The sequence below is a fragment of the Crinia signifera genome, chromosome 3 (genome assembly GCF_055691185.1).
Source record: "Crinia signifera chromosome 3, ASM5569118v1, whole genome shotgun sequence".
Taxonomy (NCBI): Eukaryota; Metazoa; Chordata; class Amphibia; order Anura; family Myobatrachidae; genus Crinia; species Crinia signifera.
The window spans coordinates 110763777-110782603 of record NC_139219.1 but is presented as its reverse complement, the minus strand read 5'-3'; positions in this window follow the sequence as shown (position 1 = coordinate 110782603).

Here is an 18827-nt window from a genome sequence, read left to right as displayed (position 1 = left end):
TGATGGTCCCAGCAAAAGTTATAAAATAGAAAACTGTTGACTGACAGCACATAAACCAATCAGAATGGCTTATTTTGAATGAAAATTGCATCAACCAATCAGATGGTCTCAATTCTAAACTAATTTGCATAAGGGCTTTATTTGCTCTCCATAACTTACTGAGGTCTTTCCTAACCCTAGTTTAATTGAAAACCTACAAAACCAGCCACAGATAGTTGATAACAAGAGCATTCTTGACCAATTGTCTTGCTGGTTGAAGACTAATGCATGATAGTCCCAGCAAAAGTTGTAAAATAGAAAACTGTTGACTGACAGTACATAAACCAATCAGAATGGCTTATTTTGAATGACAGTTGCATCAACCAATCATATGATCTCAATTCTGAACTAATTTGCATAAGGGCTTTATTTGCTCTTCATAACTTACTGAGGTCCTTCCTCACCCTAGTCTAATAGAACACCTGCAGAACCAGCCACAGATAGTTGATAACAAGAACATTATTGACCAATTGTCTTGCTGGTTGAAGACTATTGCATGCTGGTCCCAGCAAACGTTGTAAAATAAAAAACTGTTGACTGACAGTATATAAACCAATCAGAATGGCTTATTTTGAATGACAATTGCATCAACCAATTGGATGGTCTCAATTCTAAACTAATTTGCATAAGGGCTTTATTTGCTCTCCATAACTTACTGAGGTCCTTCCTAACCCTAGTTTAATTGAAAACCTACAAAACCAGCCACAGATAGTTGATAACAAGAGCATTCTTGACCAATTGTCTTGCTGGTTGAAGACTAATGCTTGATAGTCCCAGCAAAAGTTGTAAAATAGAGAACTGTTGACTGACAGTACATAAACCAATCAGAATGGCTTATTTTGAATGACAGTTGCATCAACCAATCAGATGGTCTCAATTCTGAACTAATTTGCATAAGGGCTTTATTTGCTCTTTATAACTTACTGAGGTCCTTCCTCACCCTATTCTAATTGAACACCTGCAGAACCAGCCACAGATAGTTGATAACAAGAACATTATTGACCAATTGTCTTGCTGGTTGAAGACTATTGCATGATGGTCCCAGCAAACGTTGTAAAATAGAAAACTGTTGACTGACAGTATATAAACCAATCAGAATGGCTTATTTTGAATGACAGTTGCATCAACCAATCATATGATCTCAATTCTGAACCAATTTGCATAAGGGCTTTATTTGCTCTTCATAACTTACTGAGGTCCTTCCTCACCCTAGTCTAATTGAACACCTGCAGAACCAGCCACAGATAGTTGATAACAAGAGCATTCTTGACCAATTGTCTTGCTGGTTGAAGACTAATGCATGATAGTCCCAGCAAAAGTTGTAAAATAGAAAACTGTTGACTGACAGTATATAAACCAATCAGAATGGCTTATTTTGAATGACAGTTGCATCAACCAATCAGATGATCTCAATTCTGAACTAATTTGCATAAGGGCTTTATTTGCTCTCCATAACTTACTGAGGTCCTTCCTAACCCTAGTTTAATTGAAAACCTACAAAACCAGCCACAGATAGTTGATAACAAGAGCATTCTTGACCAAATGTTTTGCTGGTTGAAGACTAATGCATGATAGTCCCAGCAAAAGTTGTAAAATAGAGAACTGTTGACTGACAGTACATAAACCAATCAGAATGGCTTATTTTGAATGACAGTTGCATCAACCAATCAGATGATCTCAATTCTGAACTAATTTGCATAAGGGCTTTATTTGCTCTTCATAACTTACTGAGGTCCTTCCTCACCCTAGTCTAATAGAACACCTGCAGAACCAGCCACAGATAGTTGATAACAAGAGCATTCTTGACCAATTGTCTTGCTGGTTGAAGGCTATTGCGTGATGGTGCCAGCAAAAGTTGTAAAATAGAAAACTGTTGACTACATTCTTGACCAATTGTCTTGCTGGTTGAAGACTATTGCATGATGGTCCCAGCAAAAGTTATAAAATAGAAAACTGTTGACTGACAGCACATAAACCAATCAGAATGGCTTATTTTGAATGACAATTGCATCAACCAATCAGATGGTCTCAATTCTAAACTAATTTGCATAAGGGCTTTATTTGCTCTACATAACTTACTGAGGTCTTTCCTAACCCTAGTTTAATTGAAAACCTACAAAACCAGCCACAGATAGTTGATAACAAGAGCATTCTTGACCAATTGTCTTGCTGGTTGAAGACTAATGCATGATAGTCCCAGCAAAAGTTGTAAAATAGAAAACTGTTGACTGACAGTACATAAACCAATCAGAATGGCTTATTTTGAATGACAGTTGCATCAACCAATCAGATGATCTCAATTCTGAACTAATTTGCATAAGGGCTTTATTTGCTCTTCATAACTTACTGAGGTCCTTCCTCACCCTAGTCTAATAGAACACCTGCAGAACCAGCCACAGATAGTTGATAACAAGAGCATTCTTGACCAATTGTCTTGCTGGTTGAAGACTAATGCATGATAGTCCAAGCAAAAGTTGTAAAATAGAAAACTGTTGACTGACAGTATATAAACCAATCAGAATGGCTTATTTTGAATGACAGTTGCATCAACCAATCAGATGATCTCAATTCTGAACTAATTTGCATAAGGGCTATATTTGCTCTCCATAACTTACTGAGGTCCTTCCTAACCCTAGTTTAATTGAAAACCTACAAAACCAGCCACAGATAGTTGATAACAAGAGCATTCTTGACCAATTGTCTTGCTGGTTGAAGACTAATGCATGATAGTCCCAGCAAAAGTTGTAAAATAGAGAACTGTTGGCTGACAGTACATAAACCAATCAGAATGGTGTATTTTGAATGACAATTGCATCAACCAATCAGATGGTCTTAATTCTAAACTAATTTGCATAAGGGCTTTATTTGCTCTCCATAACTTACTGAGGTCCTTCCTAACCCTAGTTTAATTGAAAACCTACAAAACCAGCCACAGATAGTTGATAACAAGAGCATTCTTGACCAATTGTCTTGCTGGTTGAAGACTAATGCATGATAGTCCCAGCAAAAGTTGCAAAATAGAGAACTGTTGACTGACAGTACAAAAACCAATCAGAATGGTGTATTTTGAATGACAATTGCATCAACCAATCAGATGGTCTCAATTCTAAACTAATTTGCATAGGGGCTTTATTTGCTCTTCATAACTTACTGAGGTCCTTCCTCACCCTAGTCTAATTGAACAACTGCAGAACCAGCCACAGATAGTTGATAATAAGAACATTATTGACCAATTGTCTTGCTGGTTGAAGACTATTGCATGATGGTCCCAGCAAACGTTGTAAAATAGGAAACTGTTGACTGATGGTACATAAACCAATCAGAATGGCTTATTTTGAATGACAGTTGCATCAACCAATCAGATGGTCTCAATTCTGAACTAATTTGCATAATGGCTTTATTTGCTCTTCATAACTTACTGAGGTCCTTCCTCACCCTAGTCTAATTGAACACCTGCAGAACCAGCCACAGATAGTTGATAACAAGAACTTTCTTGACCAATTGTCTTGCTGGTTGAAGGCTATTGCCTGATGGTGCCAGCAAAAGTTGTAAAATAGAAAACTGTTGACTACATTCTTGACCAATTGTCTTGCTGGTAGAAGACTATTGCATGATGGTCCCAGCAAAAGTTATAAAATAGAAAACTGTTGACTGACAGCACATAAACCAATCAGAATGGCTTATTTTGAATGACAATTGCATCAACCAATCAGATGGTCTCAATTCTAAACTAATTTGCATAAGGGCTTTATTTGCTCTCCATAACTTACTGAGGTCTTTCCTAACCCTAGTTTAATTGAAAACCTACCAAACCAGCCACAGATAGTAGATAACAAGAGCATTCTTGACCAATTGTCTTGCTGGTTGAAGACTAATGCATGATAGTCCCAGCAAAAGTTGTAAAATAGAAAACTGTTGACTGACAGTACATAAACCAATCAGAATGGCTTATTTTGAATGACAGTTGCATCAACCAATCATATGATCTCAATTCTGAACCAATTTGCATAAGGGCTTTATTTGCTCTTCATAACTTACTGAGGTCCTTCCTCACCGTAGTCTAATTGAACACCTGCAGAACCAGCCACAGATAGTTGATAACAAGAGCATTCTTGACCAATTGTCTTGCTGGTTGAAGACTATTGCATGATAGTCCCACCAAAAGTTGTAAAATAGAAATCTGTTGACTGACAGTATATAAACCAATCAGAATGGCTTATTTTGAATGACAGTTGCATCAACCAATCAGATGATCTCAATTGTGAACTAATTTGCATAAGGGCTTTATTTGCTCTCCATAACTTACTGAGGTCCTTCCTAACCCTAATTTAATTGAAAACCTACAAAACCAGCCACAGATAGTAGATAACAAGAGCATTCTTGACCAATTGTCTTGCTGGTTGAAGACTAATGCATGATATTCCCATCAAAAGTTGTAAAATAGAAAACTGTTGACTGACAGTACATAAACCAATCAGAATGGCTTATTTTGAATGACAGTTGCATCAACCAATCAGATGATCTCAATTCTGAACTAATTTGCATAAGGGCTTTATTTGCTCTTCATAACTTACTGAGGTCCTTCCTCACCCTAGTCTAATTGAAAACCTATAAAACCAGCCACAGATAGTTGATAACAAGAGCATTCTTGACCAATTGTCTTGCTGGTTGAAGACTAATGCATGATAATCCCAGCAAACGTTGTAAAATAGGAAACTGTTGACTGATGGTACATAAACCAATCAGAATGGCTTATTTTGAATGACAGATGCATCAACCAATCAGATGGTCTCAATTCTGAACTAATTTGCATAATGGCTTTATTTGCTCTTCATAACTTACTGAGGTCCTTCCTCACCCTAGTCTAATTGAACAACTGCAGAACCAGCCACAGATAGTTGATAACAAGAACATTATTGACCAATTGTCTTGCTGGTTGAAGACTATTGCATGATGGTCCCAGCAAACGTTGTAAAATAGGAAACTGTTGACTGATGGTACATAAACCAATCAGAATGGCTTATTTTGAATGACAGTTGCATCAACCAATCATATGGTCTCAATTCTGAACTAATTTGCATAATGGCTTTATTTGCTCTTCATAACTTACTGAGGTCCTTCCTCACCCTAGTCTAATTGAACACCTGCAGAACCAGCCACAGATAGTTGATAACAAGAACATTCTTGACCAATTGTCTTGCTGGTTGAAGGCTATTGCGTGATGGTGCCAGCAAAAGTTGTAAAATAGAAAACTGTTGACTACATTCTTGACCAATTGTCTTGCTGGTAGAAGACTATTGCATGATGGTCCCAGCAAAAGTTATAAAATAGAAAACTGTTGACTGACAGCACATAAACCAATCAGAATGGCTTATTTTGAATGACAATTGCATCAACCAATCAGATGGTCTCAATTCTAAACTAATTTGCATAAGGGCTTTATTTGCTCTCCATAACTTACTGAGGTCTTTCCTAACCCTAGTTTAATTGAAAACCTACCAAACCAGCCACAGATAGTTGATAACAAGAGCATTCTTGACCAATTGTCTTGCTGGTTGAAGACTAATGCATGATAGTCCCAGCAAAAGTTGTAAAATAGAAAACTGTTGACTGACAGTACATAAACCAATCAGAATGGCTTATTTTGAATGACAGTTGCATCAACAGATCATATGATCTCAATTCTGAACCAATTTGCATAAGGGCTTTATTTGCTCTTCATAACTTACTGAGGTCCTTCCTCACCCTAGTCTAATTGAACACCTGCAGAACCAGCCACAGATAGTTGATAACAAGAGCATTCTTGACCAATTGTCTTGCTGGTTGAAGACTAATGCATGATAGTCCCAGCAAAAAGTTGTAAAATAGAAAACTGTTGACTGACAGTATATAAACCAATCAGAATGGCTTATTTTGAATGACAGTTGCATCAACCAATCAGATGATCTCAATTCTGAACTAATTTGCATAAGGGCTTTATTTGCTCTCCATAACTTACTGAGGTCCTTCCTAACCCTAGTTTAATTGAAAACCTACAAAACCAGCCACAGATAGTTGATAACAAGAGCATTCTTGACCAAATGTCTTGCTGGTTGAAGACTAATGCATGATAGTCCCAGCAAAAGTTGTAAAATAGAGAACTGTTGACTGACAGTACATAAACCAATCAGAATGGCTTATTTTGAATGACAGTTGCATCAACCAATCAGATGATCTCAATTCTGAACTAATTTGCATAAGGGCTTTATTTGCTCTTCATAACTTACTGAGGTCCTTCCTCACCCTAGTCTAATAGAACACCTGCAGAACCAGCCACAGATAGTTGATAACAAGAGCATTCTTGACCAATTGTCTTGCTGGTTGAAGGCTATTGCGTGATGGTGCCAGCAAAAGTTGTAAAATAGAAAACTGTTGACTACATTCTTGACCAATTGTCTTGCTGGTTGAAGACTATTGCATGATGGTCCCAGCAAAAGTTATAAAATAGAAAACTGTTGACTGACAGCACATAAACCAATCAGAATGGCTTATTTTGAATGACAATTGCATCAACCAATCAGATGGTCTCAATTCTAAACTAATTTGCATAAGGGCTTTATTTGCTCTCCATAACTTACTGAGGTCTTTCCTAACCCTAGTTTAATTGAAAACCTACAAAACCAGCCACAGATAGTTGATAACAAGAGCATTCTTGACCAATTGTCTTGCTGGTTGAAGACTAATGCATGATAGTCCCAGCAAAAGTTGTAAAATAGAAAACTGTTGACTGACAGTACATAAACCAATCAGAATGGCTTATTTTGAATGACAGTTGCATCAACCAATCAGATGATCTCAATTCTGAACTAATTTGCATAAGGGCTTTATTTGCTCTTCATAACTTACTGAGGTCCTTCCTCACCCTAGTCTAATAGAACACCTGCAGAACCAGCCACAGATAGTTGATAACAAGAGCATTCTTGACCAATTGTCTTGCTGGTTGAAGACTAATGCATGATAGTCCAAGCAAAAGTTGTAAAATAGAAAACTGTTGACTGACAGTATATAAACCAATCAGAATGGCTTATTTTGAATGACAGTTGCATCAACCAATCAGATGATCTCAATTCTGAACTAATTTGCATAAGGGCTATATTTGCTCTCCATAACTTACTGAGGTCCTTCCTAACCCTAGTTTAATTGAAAACCTACAAAACCAGCCACAGATAGTTGATAACAAGAGCATTCTTGACCAATTGTCTTGCTGGTTGAAGACTAATGCATGATAGTCCCAGCAAAAGTTGTAAAATAGAGAACTGTTGGCTGACAGTACATAAACCAATCAGAATGGTGTATTTTGAATGACAATTGCATCAACCAATCAGATGGTCTTAATTCTAAACTAATTTGCATAAGGGCTTTATTTGCTCTCCATAACTTACTGAGGTCCTTCCTAACCCTAGTTTAATTGAAAACCTACAAAACCAGCCACAGATAGTTGATAACAAGAGCATTCTTGACCAATTGTCTTGCTGGTTGAAGACTAATGCATGATAGTCCCAGCAAAAGTTGCAAAATAGAGAACTGTTGACTGACAGTACAAAAACCAATCAGAATGGTGTATTTTGAATGACAATTGCATCAACCAATCAGATGGTCTCAATTCTAAACTAATTTGCATAGGGGCTTTATTTGCTCTTCATAACTTACTGAGGTCCTTCCTCACCCTAGTCTAATTGAACAACTGCAGAACCAGCCACAGATAGTTGATAATAAGAACATTATTGACCAATTGTCTTGCTGGTTGAAGACTATTGCATGATGGTCCCAGCAAACGTTGTAAAATAGGAAACTGTTGACTGATGGTACATAAACCAATCAGAATGGCTTATTTTGAATGACAGTTGCATCAACCAATCAGATGGTCTCAATTCTGAACTAATTTGCATAATGGCTTTATTTGCTCTTCATAACTTACTGAGGTCCTTCCTCACCCTAGTCTAATTGAACACCTGCAGAACCAGCCACAGATAGTTGATAACAAGAACTTTCTTGACCAATTGTCTTGCTGGTTGAAGGCTATTGCCTGATGGTGCCAGCAAAAGTTGTAAAATAGAAAACTGTTGACTACATTCTTGACCAATTGTCTTGCTGGTAGAAGACTATTGCATGATGGTCCCAGCAAAAGTTATAAAATAGAAAACTGTTGACTGACAGCACATAAACCAATCAGAATGGCTTATTTTGAATGACAATTGCATCAACCAATCAGATGGTCTCAATTCTAAACTAATTTGCATAAGGGCTTTATTTGCTCTCCATAACTTACTGAGGTCTTTCCTAACCCTAGTTTAATTGAAAACCTACCAAACCAGCCACAGATAGTAGATAACAAGAGCATTCTTGACCAATTGTCTTGCTGGTTGAAGACTAATGCATGATAGTCCCAGCAAAAGTTGTAAAATAGAAAACTGTTGACTGACAGTACATAAACCAATCAGAATGGCTTATTTTGAATGACAGTTGCATCAACCAATCATATGATCTCAATTCTGAACCAATTTGCATAAGGGCTTTATTTGCTCTTCATAACTTACTGAGGTCCTTCCTCACCGTAGTCTAATTGAACACCTGCAGAACCAGCCACAGATAGTTGATAACAAGAGCATTCTTGACCAATTGTCTTGCTGGTTGAAGACTATTGCATGATAGTCCCACCAAAAGTTGTAAAATAGAAATCTGTTGACTGACAGTATATAAACCAATCAGAATGGCTTATTTTGAATGACAGTTGCATCAACCAATCAGATGATCTCAATTGTGAACTAATTTGCATAAGGGCTTTATTTGCTCTCCATAACTTACTGAGGTCCTTCCTAACCCTAATTTAATTGAAAACCTACAAAACCAGCCACAGATAGTAGATAACAAGAGCATTCTTGACCAATTGTCTTGCTGGTTGAAGACTAATGCATGATATTCCCAGCAAAAGTTGTAAAATAGAAAACTGTTGACTGACAGTACATAAACCAATCAGAATGGCTTATTTTGAATGACAGTTGCATCAACCAATCAGATGATCTCAATTCTGAACTAATTTGCATAAGGGCTTTATTTGCTCTTCATAACTTACTGAGGTCCTTCCTCACCCTAGTCTAATTGAAAACCTATAAAACCAGCCACAGATAGTTGATAACAAGAGCATTCTTGACCAATTGTCTTGCTGGTTGAAGACTAATGCATGATAATCCCAGCAAACGTTGTAAAATAGGAAACTGTTGACTGATGGTACATAAACCAATCAGAATGGCTTATTTTGAATGACAGATGCATCAACCAATCAGATGGTCTCAATTCTGAACTAATTTGCATAATGGCTTTATTTGCTCTTCATAACTTACTGAGGTCCTTCCTCACCCTAGTCTAATTGAACAACTGCAGAACCAGCCACAGATAGTTGATAACAAGAACATTATTGACCAATTGTCTTGCTGGTTGAAGACTATTGCATGATGGTCCCAGCAAACGTTGTAAAATAGGAAACTGTTGACTGATGGTACATAAACCAATCAGAATGGCTTATTTTGAATGACAGTTGCATCAACCAATCATATGGTCTCAATTCTGAACTAATTTGCATAATGGCTTTATTTGCTCTTCATAACTTACTGAGGTCCTTCCTCACCCTAGTCTAATTGAACACCTGCAGAACCAGCCACAGATAGTTGATAACAAGAACTTTCTTGACCAATTGTCTTGCTGGTTGAAGGCTATTGCCTGATGGTGCCAGCAAAAGTTGTAAAATAGAAAACTGTTGACTACATTCTTGACCAATTGTCTTGCTGGTAGAAGACTATTGCATGATGGTCCCAGCAAAAGTTATAAAATAGAAAACTGTTGACTGACAGCACATAAACCAATCAGAATGGCTTATTTTGAATGACAATTGCATCAACCAATCAGATGGTCTCAATTCTAAACTAATTTGCATAAGGGCTTTATTTGCTCTCCATAACTTACTGAGGTCTTTCCTAACCCTAGTTTAATTGAAAACCTACCAAACCAGCCACAGATAGTAGATAACAAGAGCATTCTTGACCAATTGTCTTGCTGGTTGAAGACTAATGCATGATAGTCCCAGCAAAAGTTGTAAAATAGAAAACTGTTGACTGACAGTACATAAACCAATCAGAATGGCTTATTTTGAATGACAGTTGCATCAACCAATCATATGATCTCAATTCTGAACCAATTTGCATAAGGGCTTTATTTGCTCTTCATAACTTACTGAGGTCCTTCCTCACCGTAGTCTAATTGAACACCTGCAGAACCAGCCACAGATAGTTGATAACAAGAGCATTCTTGACCAATTGTCTTGCTGGTTGAAGACTATTGCATGATAGTCCCACCAAAAGTTGTAAAATAGAAATCTGTTGACTGACAGTATATAAACCAATCAGAATGGCTTATTTTGAATGACAGTTGCATCAACCAATCAGATGATCTCAATTGTGAACTAATTTGCATAAGGGCTTTATTTGCTCTTCATAACTTACTGAGGTCCTTCCTCACCCTAGTCTAATTGAAAACCTATAAAACCAGCCACAGATAGTTGATAACAAGAGCATTCTTGACCAATTGTCTTGCTGGTTGAAGACTAATGCATGATAATCCCAGCAAACGTTGTAAAATAGGAAACTGTTGACTGATGGTACATAAACCAATCAGAATGGCTTATTTTGAATGACAGATGCATCAACCAATCAGATGGTCTCAATTCTGAACTAATTTGCATAATGGCTTTATTTGCTCTTCATAACTTACTGAGGTCCTTCCTCACCCTAGTCTAATTGAACAACTGCAGAACCAGCCACAGATAGTTGATAACAAGAACATTATTGACCAATTGTCTTGCTGGTTGAAGACTATTGCATGATGGTCCCAGCAAACGTTGTAAAATAGGAAACTGTTGACTGATGGTACATAAACCAATCAGAATGGCTTATTTTGAATGACAGTTGCATCAACCAATCATATGGTCTCAATTCTGAACTAATTTGCATAATGGCTTTATTTGCTCTTCATAACTTACTGAGGTCCTTCCTCACCCTAGTCTAATTGAACACCTGCAGAACCAGCCACAGATAGTTGATAACAAGAACATTCTTGACCAATTGTCTTGCTGGTTGAAGGCTATTGCGTGATGGTGCCAGCAAAAGTTGTAAAATAGAAAACTGTTGACTACATTCTTGACCAATTGTCTTGCTGGTAGAAGACTATTGCATGATGGTCCCAGCAAAAGTTATAAAATAGAAAACTGTTGACTGACAGCACATAAACCAATCAGAATGGCTTATTTTGAATGACAATTGCATCAACCAATCAGATGGTCTCAATTCTAAACTAATTTGCATAAGGGCTTTATTTGCTCTCCATAACTTACTGAGGTCTTTCCTAACCCTAGTTTAATTGAAAACCTACCAAACCAGCCACAGATAGTTGATAACAAGAGCATTCTTGACCAATTGTCTTGCTGGTTGAAGACTAATGCATGATAGTCCCAGCAAAAGTTGTAAAATAGAAAACTGTTGACTGACAGTACATAAACCAATCAGAATGGCTTATTTTGAATGACAGTTGCATCAACAGATCATATGATCTCAATTCTGAACCAATTTGCATAAGGGCTTTATTTGCTCTTCATAACTTACTGAGGTCCTTCCTCACCCTAGTCTAATTGAACACCTGCAGAACCAGCCACAGATAGTTGATAACAAGAGCATTCTTGACCAATTGTCTTGCTGGTTGAAGACTAATGCATGATAGTCCCAGCAAAAGTTGTAAAATAGAAAACTGTTGACTGACAGTATATAAACCAATCAGAATGGCTTATTTTGAATGACAGTTGCATCAACCAATCAGATGATCTCAATTCTGAACTAATTTGCATAAGGGCTTTATTTGCTCTCCATAACTTACTGAGGTCCTTCCTAACCCTAGTTTAATTGAAAACCTACAAAACCAGCCACAGATAGTTGATAACAAGAGCATTCTTGACCAATTGTCTTGCTGGTTGAAGACTAATGCATGATAGTCCCAGCAAAAGTTGTAAAATAGAAAACTGTTGACTGACAGTACATAAACCAATCAGAATGGCTTATTTTGAATGACAGTTGCATCAACCAATCAGATGATCTCAATTCTGAACTAATTTGCATAAGGGCTTTATTTGCTCTTCATAACTTACTGAGGTCCTTCCTCACCCTAGTCTAATAGAACACCTGCAGAACAAGCCACAGATAGTTGATAACAAGAGCATTCTTGACCAATTGTCTTGCTGGTTGAAGGTTATTGCGTGATGGTGCCAGCAAAAGTTGTAAAATAGAAAACTGTTGACTACATTCTTGACCAATTGTCTTGCTGGTTGAAGACTATTGCATGATGGTCCCAGCAAAAGTTATAAAATAGAAAACTGTTGACTGACAGCACATAAATCAATCAGAATGGCTTATTTTGAATGACAATTGCATCAACCAATCAGATGGTCTCAATTCTAAACTAATTTGCATAAGGGCTTTATTTGCTCTCCATAACTTACTGAGGTCTTTCCTAACCCTAGTTTAATTGAAAACCTACAAAACCAGCCACAGATAGTTGATAACAAGAGCATTCTTGACCAATTGTCTTGCTGGTTGAAGACTAATGCATGATAGTCCCAGCAAAAGTTGTAAAATAGAAAACTGTTGACTGACAGTACATAAACCAATCAGAATGGCTTATTTTGAATGACAGTTGCATCAACCAATCAGATGATCTCAATTCTGAACTAATTTGCATAAGGGCTTTATTTGCTCTTCATAACTTACTGAGGTCCTTCCTCACCCTAGTCTAATAGAACACCTGCAGAACCAGCCACAGATAGTTGATAACAAGAGCATTCTTGACCAATTGTCTTGCTGGTTGAAGACTAATGCATGATAGTCCCAGCAAAAGTTGTAAAATAGAAAACTGTTGACTGACAGTACATAAACCAATCAGAATGGCTTATTTTGAATGACAGTTGCATCAACCAATCAGATGATCTCAATTCTGAACTAATTTGCATAAGGGCTTTATTTGCTCTTCATAACTTACTGAGGTCCTTCCTCACCCTAGTCTAATAGAACACCTGCAGAACAAGCCACAGATAGTTGATAACAAGAGCATTCTTGACCAATTGTCTTGCTGGTTGAAGGCTATTGCGTGATGGTGCCAGCAAAAGTTGTAAAATAGAAAACTGTTGACTACATTCTTGACCAATTGTCTTGCTGGTTGAAGACTATTGCATGATGGTCCCAGCAAAAGTTATAAAATAGAAAACTGTTGACTGACAGCACATAAATCAATCAGAATGGCTTATTTTGAATGACAATTGCATCAACCAATCAGATGGTCTCAATTCTAAACTAATTTGCATAAGGGCTTTATTTGCTCTCCATAACTTACTGAGGTCTTTCCTAACCCTAGTTTAATTGAAAACCTACAAAACCAGCCACAGATAGTTGATAACAAGAGCATTCTTGACCAATTGTCTTGCTGGTTGAAGACTAATGCATGATAGTCCCAGCAAAAGTTGTAAAATAGAAAACTGTTGACTGACAGTACATAAACCAATCAGAATGGCTTATTTTGAATGACAGTTGCATCAACCAATCAGATGATCTCAATTCTGAACTAATTTGCATAAGGGCTTTATTTGCTCTTCATAACTTACTGAGGTCCTTCCTCACCCTAGTCTAATAGAACACCTGCAGAACCAGCCACAGATAGTTGATAACAAGAGCATTCTTGACCAATTGTCTTGCTGGTTGAAGACTAATGCATGATAGTCCAAGCAAAAGTTGTAAAATAGAAAACTGTTGACTGACAGTATATAAACCAATCAGAATGGCTTATTTTGAATGACAGTTGCATCAACCAATCAGATGATCTCAATTCTGAACTAATTTGCATAAGGGCTATATTTGCTCTCCATAACTTACTGAGGTCCTTCCTAACCCTAGTTTAATTGAAAACCTACAAAACCAGCCACAGATAGTTGATAACAAGAGCATTCTTGACCAATTGTCTTGCTGGTTGAAGACTAATGCATGATAGTCCCAGCAAAAGTTGTAAAATAGAGAACTGTTGACTGACAGTACATAAACCAATCAGAATGGTGTATTTTGAATGACAATTGCATCAACCAATCAGATGGTCTTAATTCTAAACTAATTTGCATAAGGGCTTTATTTGCTCTCCATAACTTACTGAGGTCCTTCCTAACCCTAGTTTAATTGAAAACCTACAAAACCAGCCACAGATAGTTGATAACAAGAGCATTCTTGACCAATTGTCTTGCTGGTTGAAGACTAATGCATGATAGTCCCAGCAAAAGTTGCAAAATAGAGAACTGTTGACTGACAGTACAAAAACCAATAATAATGGTGTATTTTGAATGACAATTGCATCAACCAATCAGATGGTCTCAATTCTAAACTAATTTGCATAGGGGCTTTATTTGCTCTTCATAACTTACTGAGGTCCTTCCTCACCCTAGTCTAATTGAACAACTGCAGAACCAGCCACAGATAGTTGATCATAAGAACATTATTGACCAATTGTCTTGCTGGTTGAAGACTATTGCATGATGGTCCCAGCAAACGTTGTAAAATAGGAAACTGTTGACTGATGGTACATAAACCAATCAGAATGGCTTATTTTGAATGACAGTTGCATCAACCAATCAGATGGTCTCAATTCTGAACTAATTTGCATAATGGCTTTATTTGCTCTTCATAACTTACTGAGGTCCTTCCTCACCCTAGTCTAATTGAACACCTGCAGAACCAGCCACAGATAGTTGATAACAAGAACATTCTTGACCAATTGTCTTGCTGGTTGAAGGCTATTGCGTGATGGTGCCAGCAAAAGTTGTAAAATAGAAAACTGTTGACTACATTCTTGACCAATTGTCTTGCTGGTAGAAGACTATTACATGATGGTCCCAGCAAAAGTTATAAAATAGAAAACTGTTGACTGACAGCACATAAACCAATCAGAATGGCTTATTTTGAATGACAATTGCATCAACCAATCAGATGGTCTCAATTCTAAACTAATTTGCATAAGGGCTTTATTTGCTCTCCATAACTTACTGAGGTCTTTCCTAACCCTAGTTTAATTGAAAACCTACCAAACCAGCCACAGATAGTAGATAACAAGAGCATTCTTGACCAATTGTCTTGCTGGTTGAAGACTAATGCATGATAGTCCCAGCAAAAGTTGTAAAATAGAAAACTGTTGACTGACAGTACATAAACCAATCAGAATGGCTTATTTTGAATGACAGTTGCATCAACCAATCATATGATCTCAATTCTGAACCAATTTGCATAAGGGCTTTATTTGCTCTTCATAACTTACTGAGGTCCTTCCTCACCCTAGTCTAATTGAACACCTGCAGAACCAGCCACAGATAGTTGATAACAAGAGCATTCTTGACCAATTGTCTTGCTGGTTGAAGACTATTGCATGATAGTCCCAGCAAAAGTTGTAAAATAGAAATCTGTTGACTGACAGTATATAAACCAATCAGAATGGCTTATTTTGAATGGCAGTTGCATCAACCAATCAGATGATCTCAATTGTGAACTAATTTGCATAAGGGCTTTATTTGCTCTCCATAACTTACTGAGGTCCTTCCTAACCCTAATTTAATTGAAAACCTACAAAACCAGCCACATATAGTTGATAACAAGAGCATTCTTGACCAATTGTCTTGCTGGTTGAAGACTAATGCATGATAGTCCCAGCAAAAGTTGTAAAATAGAAAACTGTTGACTGACAGTACATAAACCAATCAGAATGGCTTATTTTGAATGACAGTTGCATCAACCAATCAGATGATCTCAATTCTGAACTAATTTGCATAAGGGCTTTATTTGCTCTTCATAACTTACTGAGGTCCTTCCTCACCCTAGTCTAATAGAACACCTGCAGAACCAGCCACAGATAGTTGATAACAAGAGCATTCTTGACCAATTGTCTTGCTGGTTGAAGACTAATGCATGATAGTCCAAGCAAAAGTTGTAAAATAGAAAACTGTTGACTGACAGTATATAAACCAATCAGAATGGCTTATTTTGAATGACAGTTGCATCAACCAATCAGATGATCTCAATTCTGAACTAATTTGCATAAGGGCTATATTTGCTCTCCATAACTTACTGAGGTCCTTCCTAACCCTAGTTTAATTGAAAACCTACAAAACCAGCCACAGATAGTTGATAACAAGAGCATTCTTGACCAATTGTCTTGCTGGTTGAAGACTAATGCATGATAGTCCCAGCAAAAGTTGTAAAATAGAGAACTGTTGACTGACAGTACATAAACCAATCAGAATGGTGTATTTTGAATGACAATTGCATCAACCAATCAGATGGTCTCAATTCTAAACTAATTTGCATAAGGGCTTTATTTGCTCTCCATAACTTACTGAGGTCCTTCCTAACCCTAGTTTAATTGAAAACCTATAAAACCAGCCACAGATAGTTCATAACAAGAGCATTTTTGACCAATTGTCTTGCTGGTTGAAGACTAATGCATGATAATCCCAGCAAACGTTGTAAAATAGGAAACTGTTGACTGATGGTACATAAACCAATCAGAATGGCTTATTTTGAATGACAGTTGCATCAACCAATCAGATGGTCTCAATTCTGAACTAATTTGCATAATGGCTTTATTTGCTCTTCATAACTTACTGAGGTCCTTCCTCACCCTAGTCTAATTGAACAACTGCAGAACCAGCCACAGATAGTTGATAACAAGAACATTATTGACCAATTGTCTTGCTGGTTGAAGACTATTGCATGATGGTCCCAGCAAACGTTGTAAAATAGGAAACTGTTGACTGATGGTACATAAACCAATCAGAATGGCTTATTTTGAATGACAGTTGCATCAACCAATCATATGGTCTCAATTCTGAACTAATTTGCATAATGGCTTTATTTGCTCTTCATAACTTACTGAGGTCCTTCCTCACCCTAGTCTAATTGAACACCTGCAGAACCAGCCACAGATAGTTGATAACAAGAACATTCTTGACCAATTGTCTTGCTGGTTGAAGGCTATTGCGTGATGGTGCCAGCAAAAGTTGTAAAATAGAAAACTGTTGACTACATTCTTGACCAATTGTCTTGCTGGGAGAAGACTATTGCATGATGGTCCCAGCAAAAGTTATAAAATAGAAAACTGTTGACTGACAGCACATAAACCAATCAGAATGGCTTTTTTTGAATGACAATTGCATCAACCAATCAGATGGTCTCAATTCTAAACTAATTTGCATAAGGGCTTTATTTGCTCTCCATAACTTACTGAGGTCTTTCCTAACCCTAGTTTAATTGAAAACCTACCAAACCAGCCACAGATAGTTGATAACAAGAGCATTCTTGACCAATTGTCTTGCTGGTTGAAGACTAATGCATGATAGTCCCATCAAAAGTTGTAAAATAGAAAACTGTTGACTGACAGTATATAAACCAATCAGAATGGCTTATTTTGAATGACAGTTGCATCAACCAATCAGATGATCTCAATTCTGAACTAATTTGCATAAGGGCTTTATTTGCTCTCCATAACTTACTGAGGTCCTTCCTAACCCTAGTTTAATTGAAAACCTACAAAACCAGCCACAGATAGTTGATAACAAGAGCATTCTTGACCAATTGTCTTGCTGGTTGAAGACTAATGCATGATAGTCCCAGCAAAAGTTGTAAAATAGAGAACTGTTGACTGACAGTACATAAACCAATCAGAAAGGTGTATTTTGAATGACAATTGCATCAACCAATCAGATGGTCTTAATTCTAAACTAATTTGCATAAGGGCTTTATTTGCTCTCCATAACTTACTGAGGTCCTTCCTAACCCTAGTTTAATTGAAAACCTACAAAACCAGCCACAGATAGTTCATAACAAGAGCATTCTTGACCAATTGTCTTGCTGGTTGAAGACTAATGAATGATAGTCCCAGCAAAAGTTGTAAAATAGAGAACTGTTGACTGACAGTACATGAACCAATCAGCATGGCTTATTTTGAATGACAGTTGCATCACCCAATCAGATGGTCTCAATTCTAAACTAATTTGCATAGGGGCTTTATTTGCTCTCCATAACTTACTGAGGTCTTTCCTAACCCTAGTTTAATTGAAAACCTGCAGAACCAGCCACAGATAGTTGATAACAAGAGCATTCTTGACCAATTGTCTTGCTGGTTGAAGACTAATGCATTATAGTCCCAGCAAAAGTTGTAAAATAGAAAACTGTTGACTGACAGTATATAAACCAATCAGAATGGCTTATTTTGAATGATAGTTGCATCAACCAATCAGATGATCTCAATTCTGAACTAATTTGCATAAGGGCTATATTTGCTCTCCATAACTTACTGAGGTCCTTCCTAACCCTAGTTTAATTGAAAACCTACAAAACCAGCCACAGATAGTTGATAACAAGAGCATTCTTGACCAATTGTCTTGCTGGTTGAAGACTAATGCATGATAGTCCCAGCAAAAGTTGTAAAATAGAAAACTGTTGACTGACAGTACATAAACCAATCAGAATGGCTTATTTTGAATGACAGTTGCATCAACAGATCATATGATCTCAATTCTGAACCAATTTGCATAAGGGCTTTATTTGCTCTTCATAACTTACTGAGGTCCTTCCTCACCCTAGTCTAATTGAACACCTGCAGAACCAGCCACAGATAGTTGATAACAA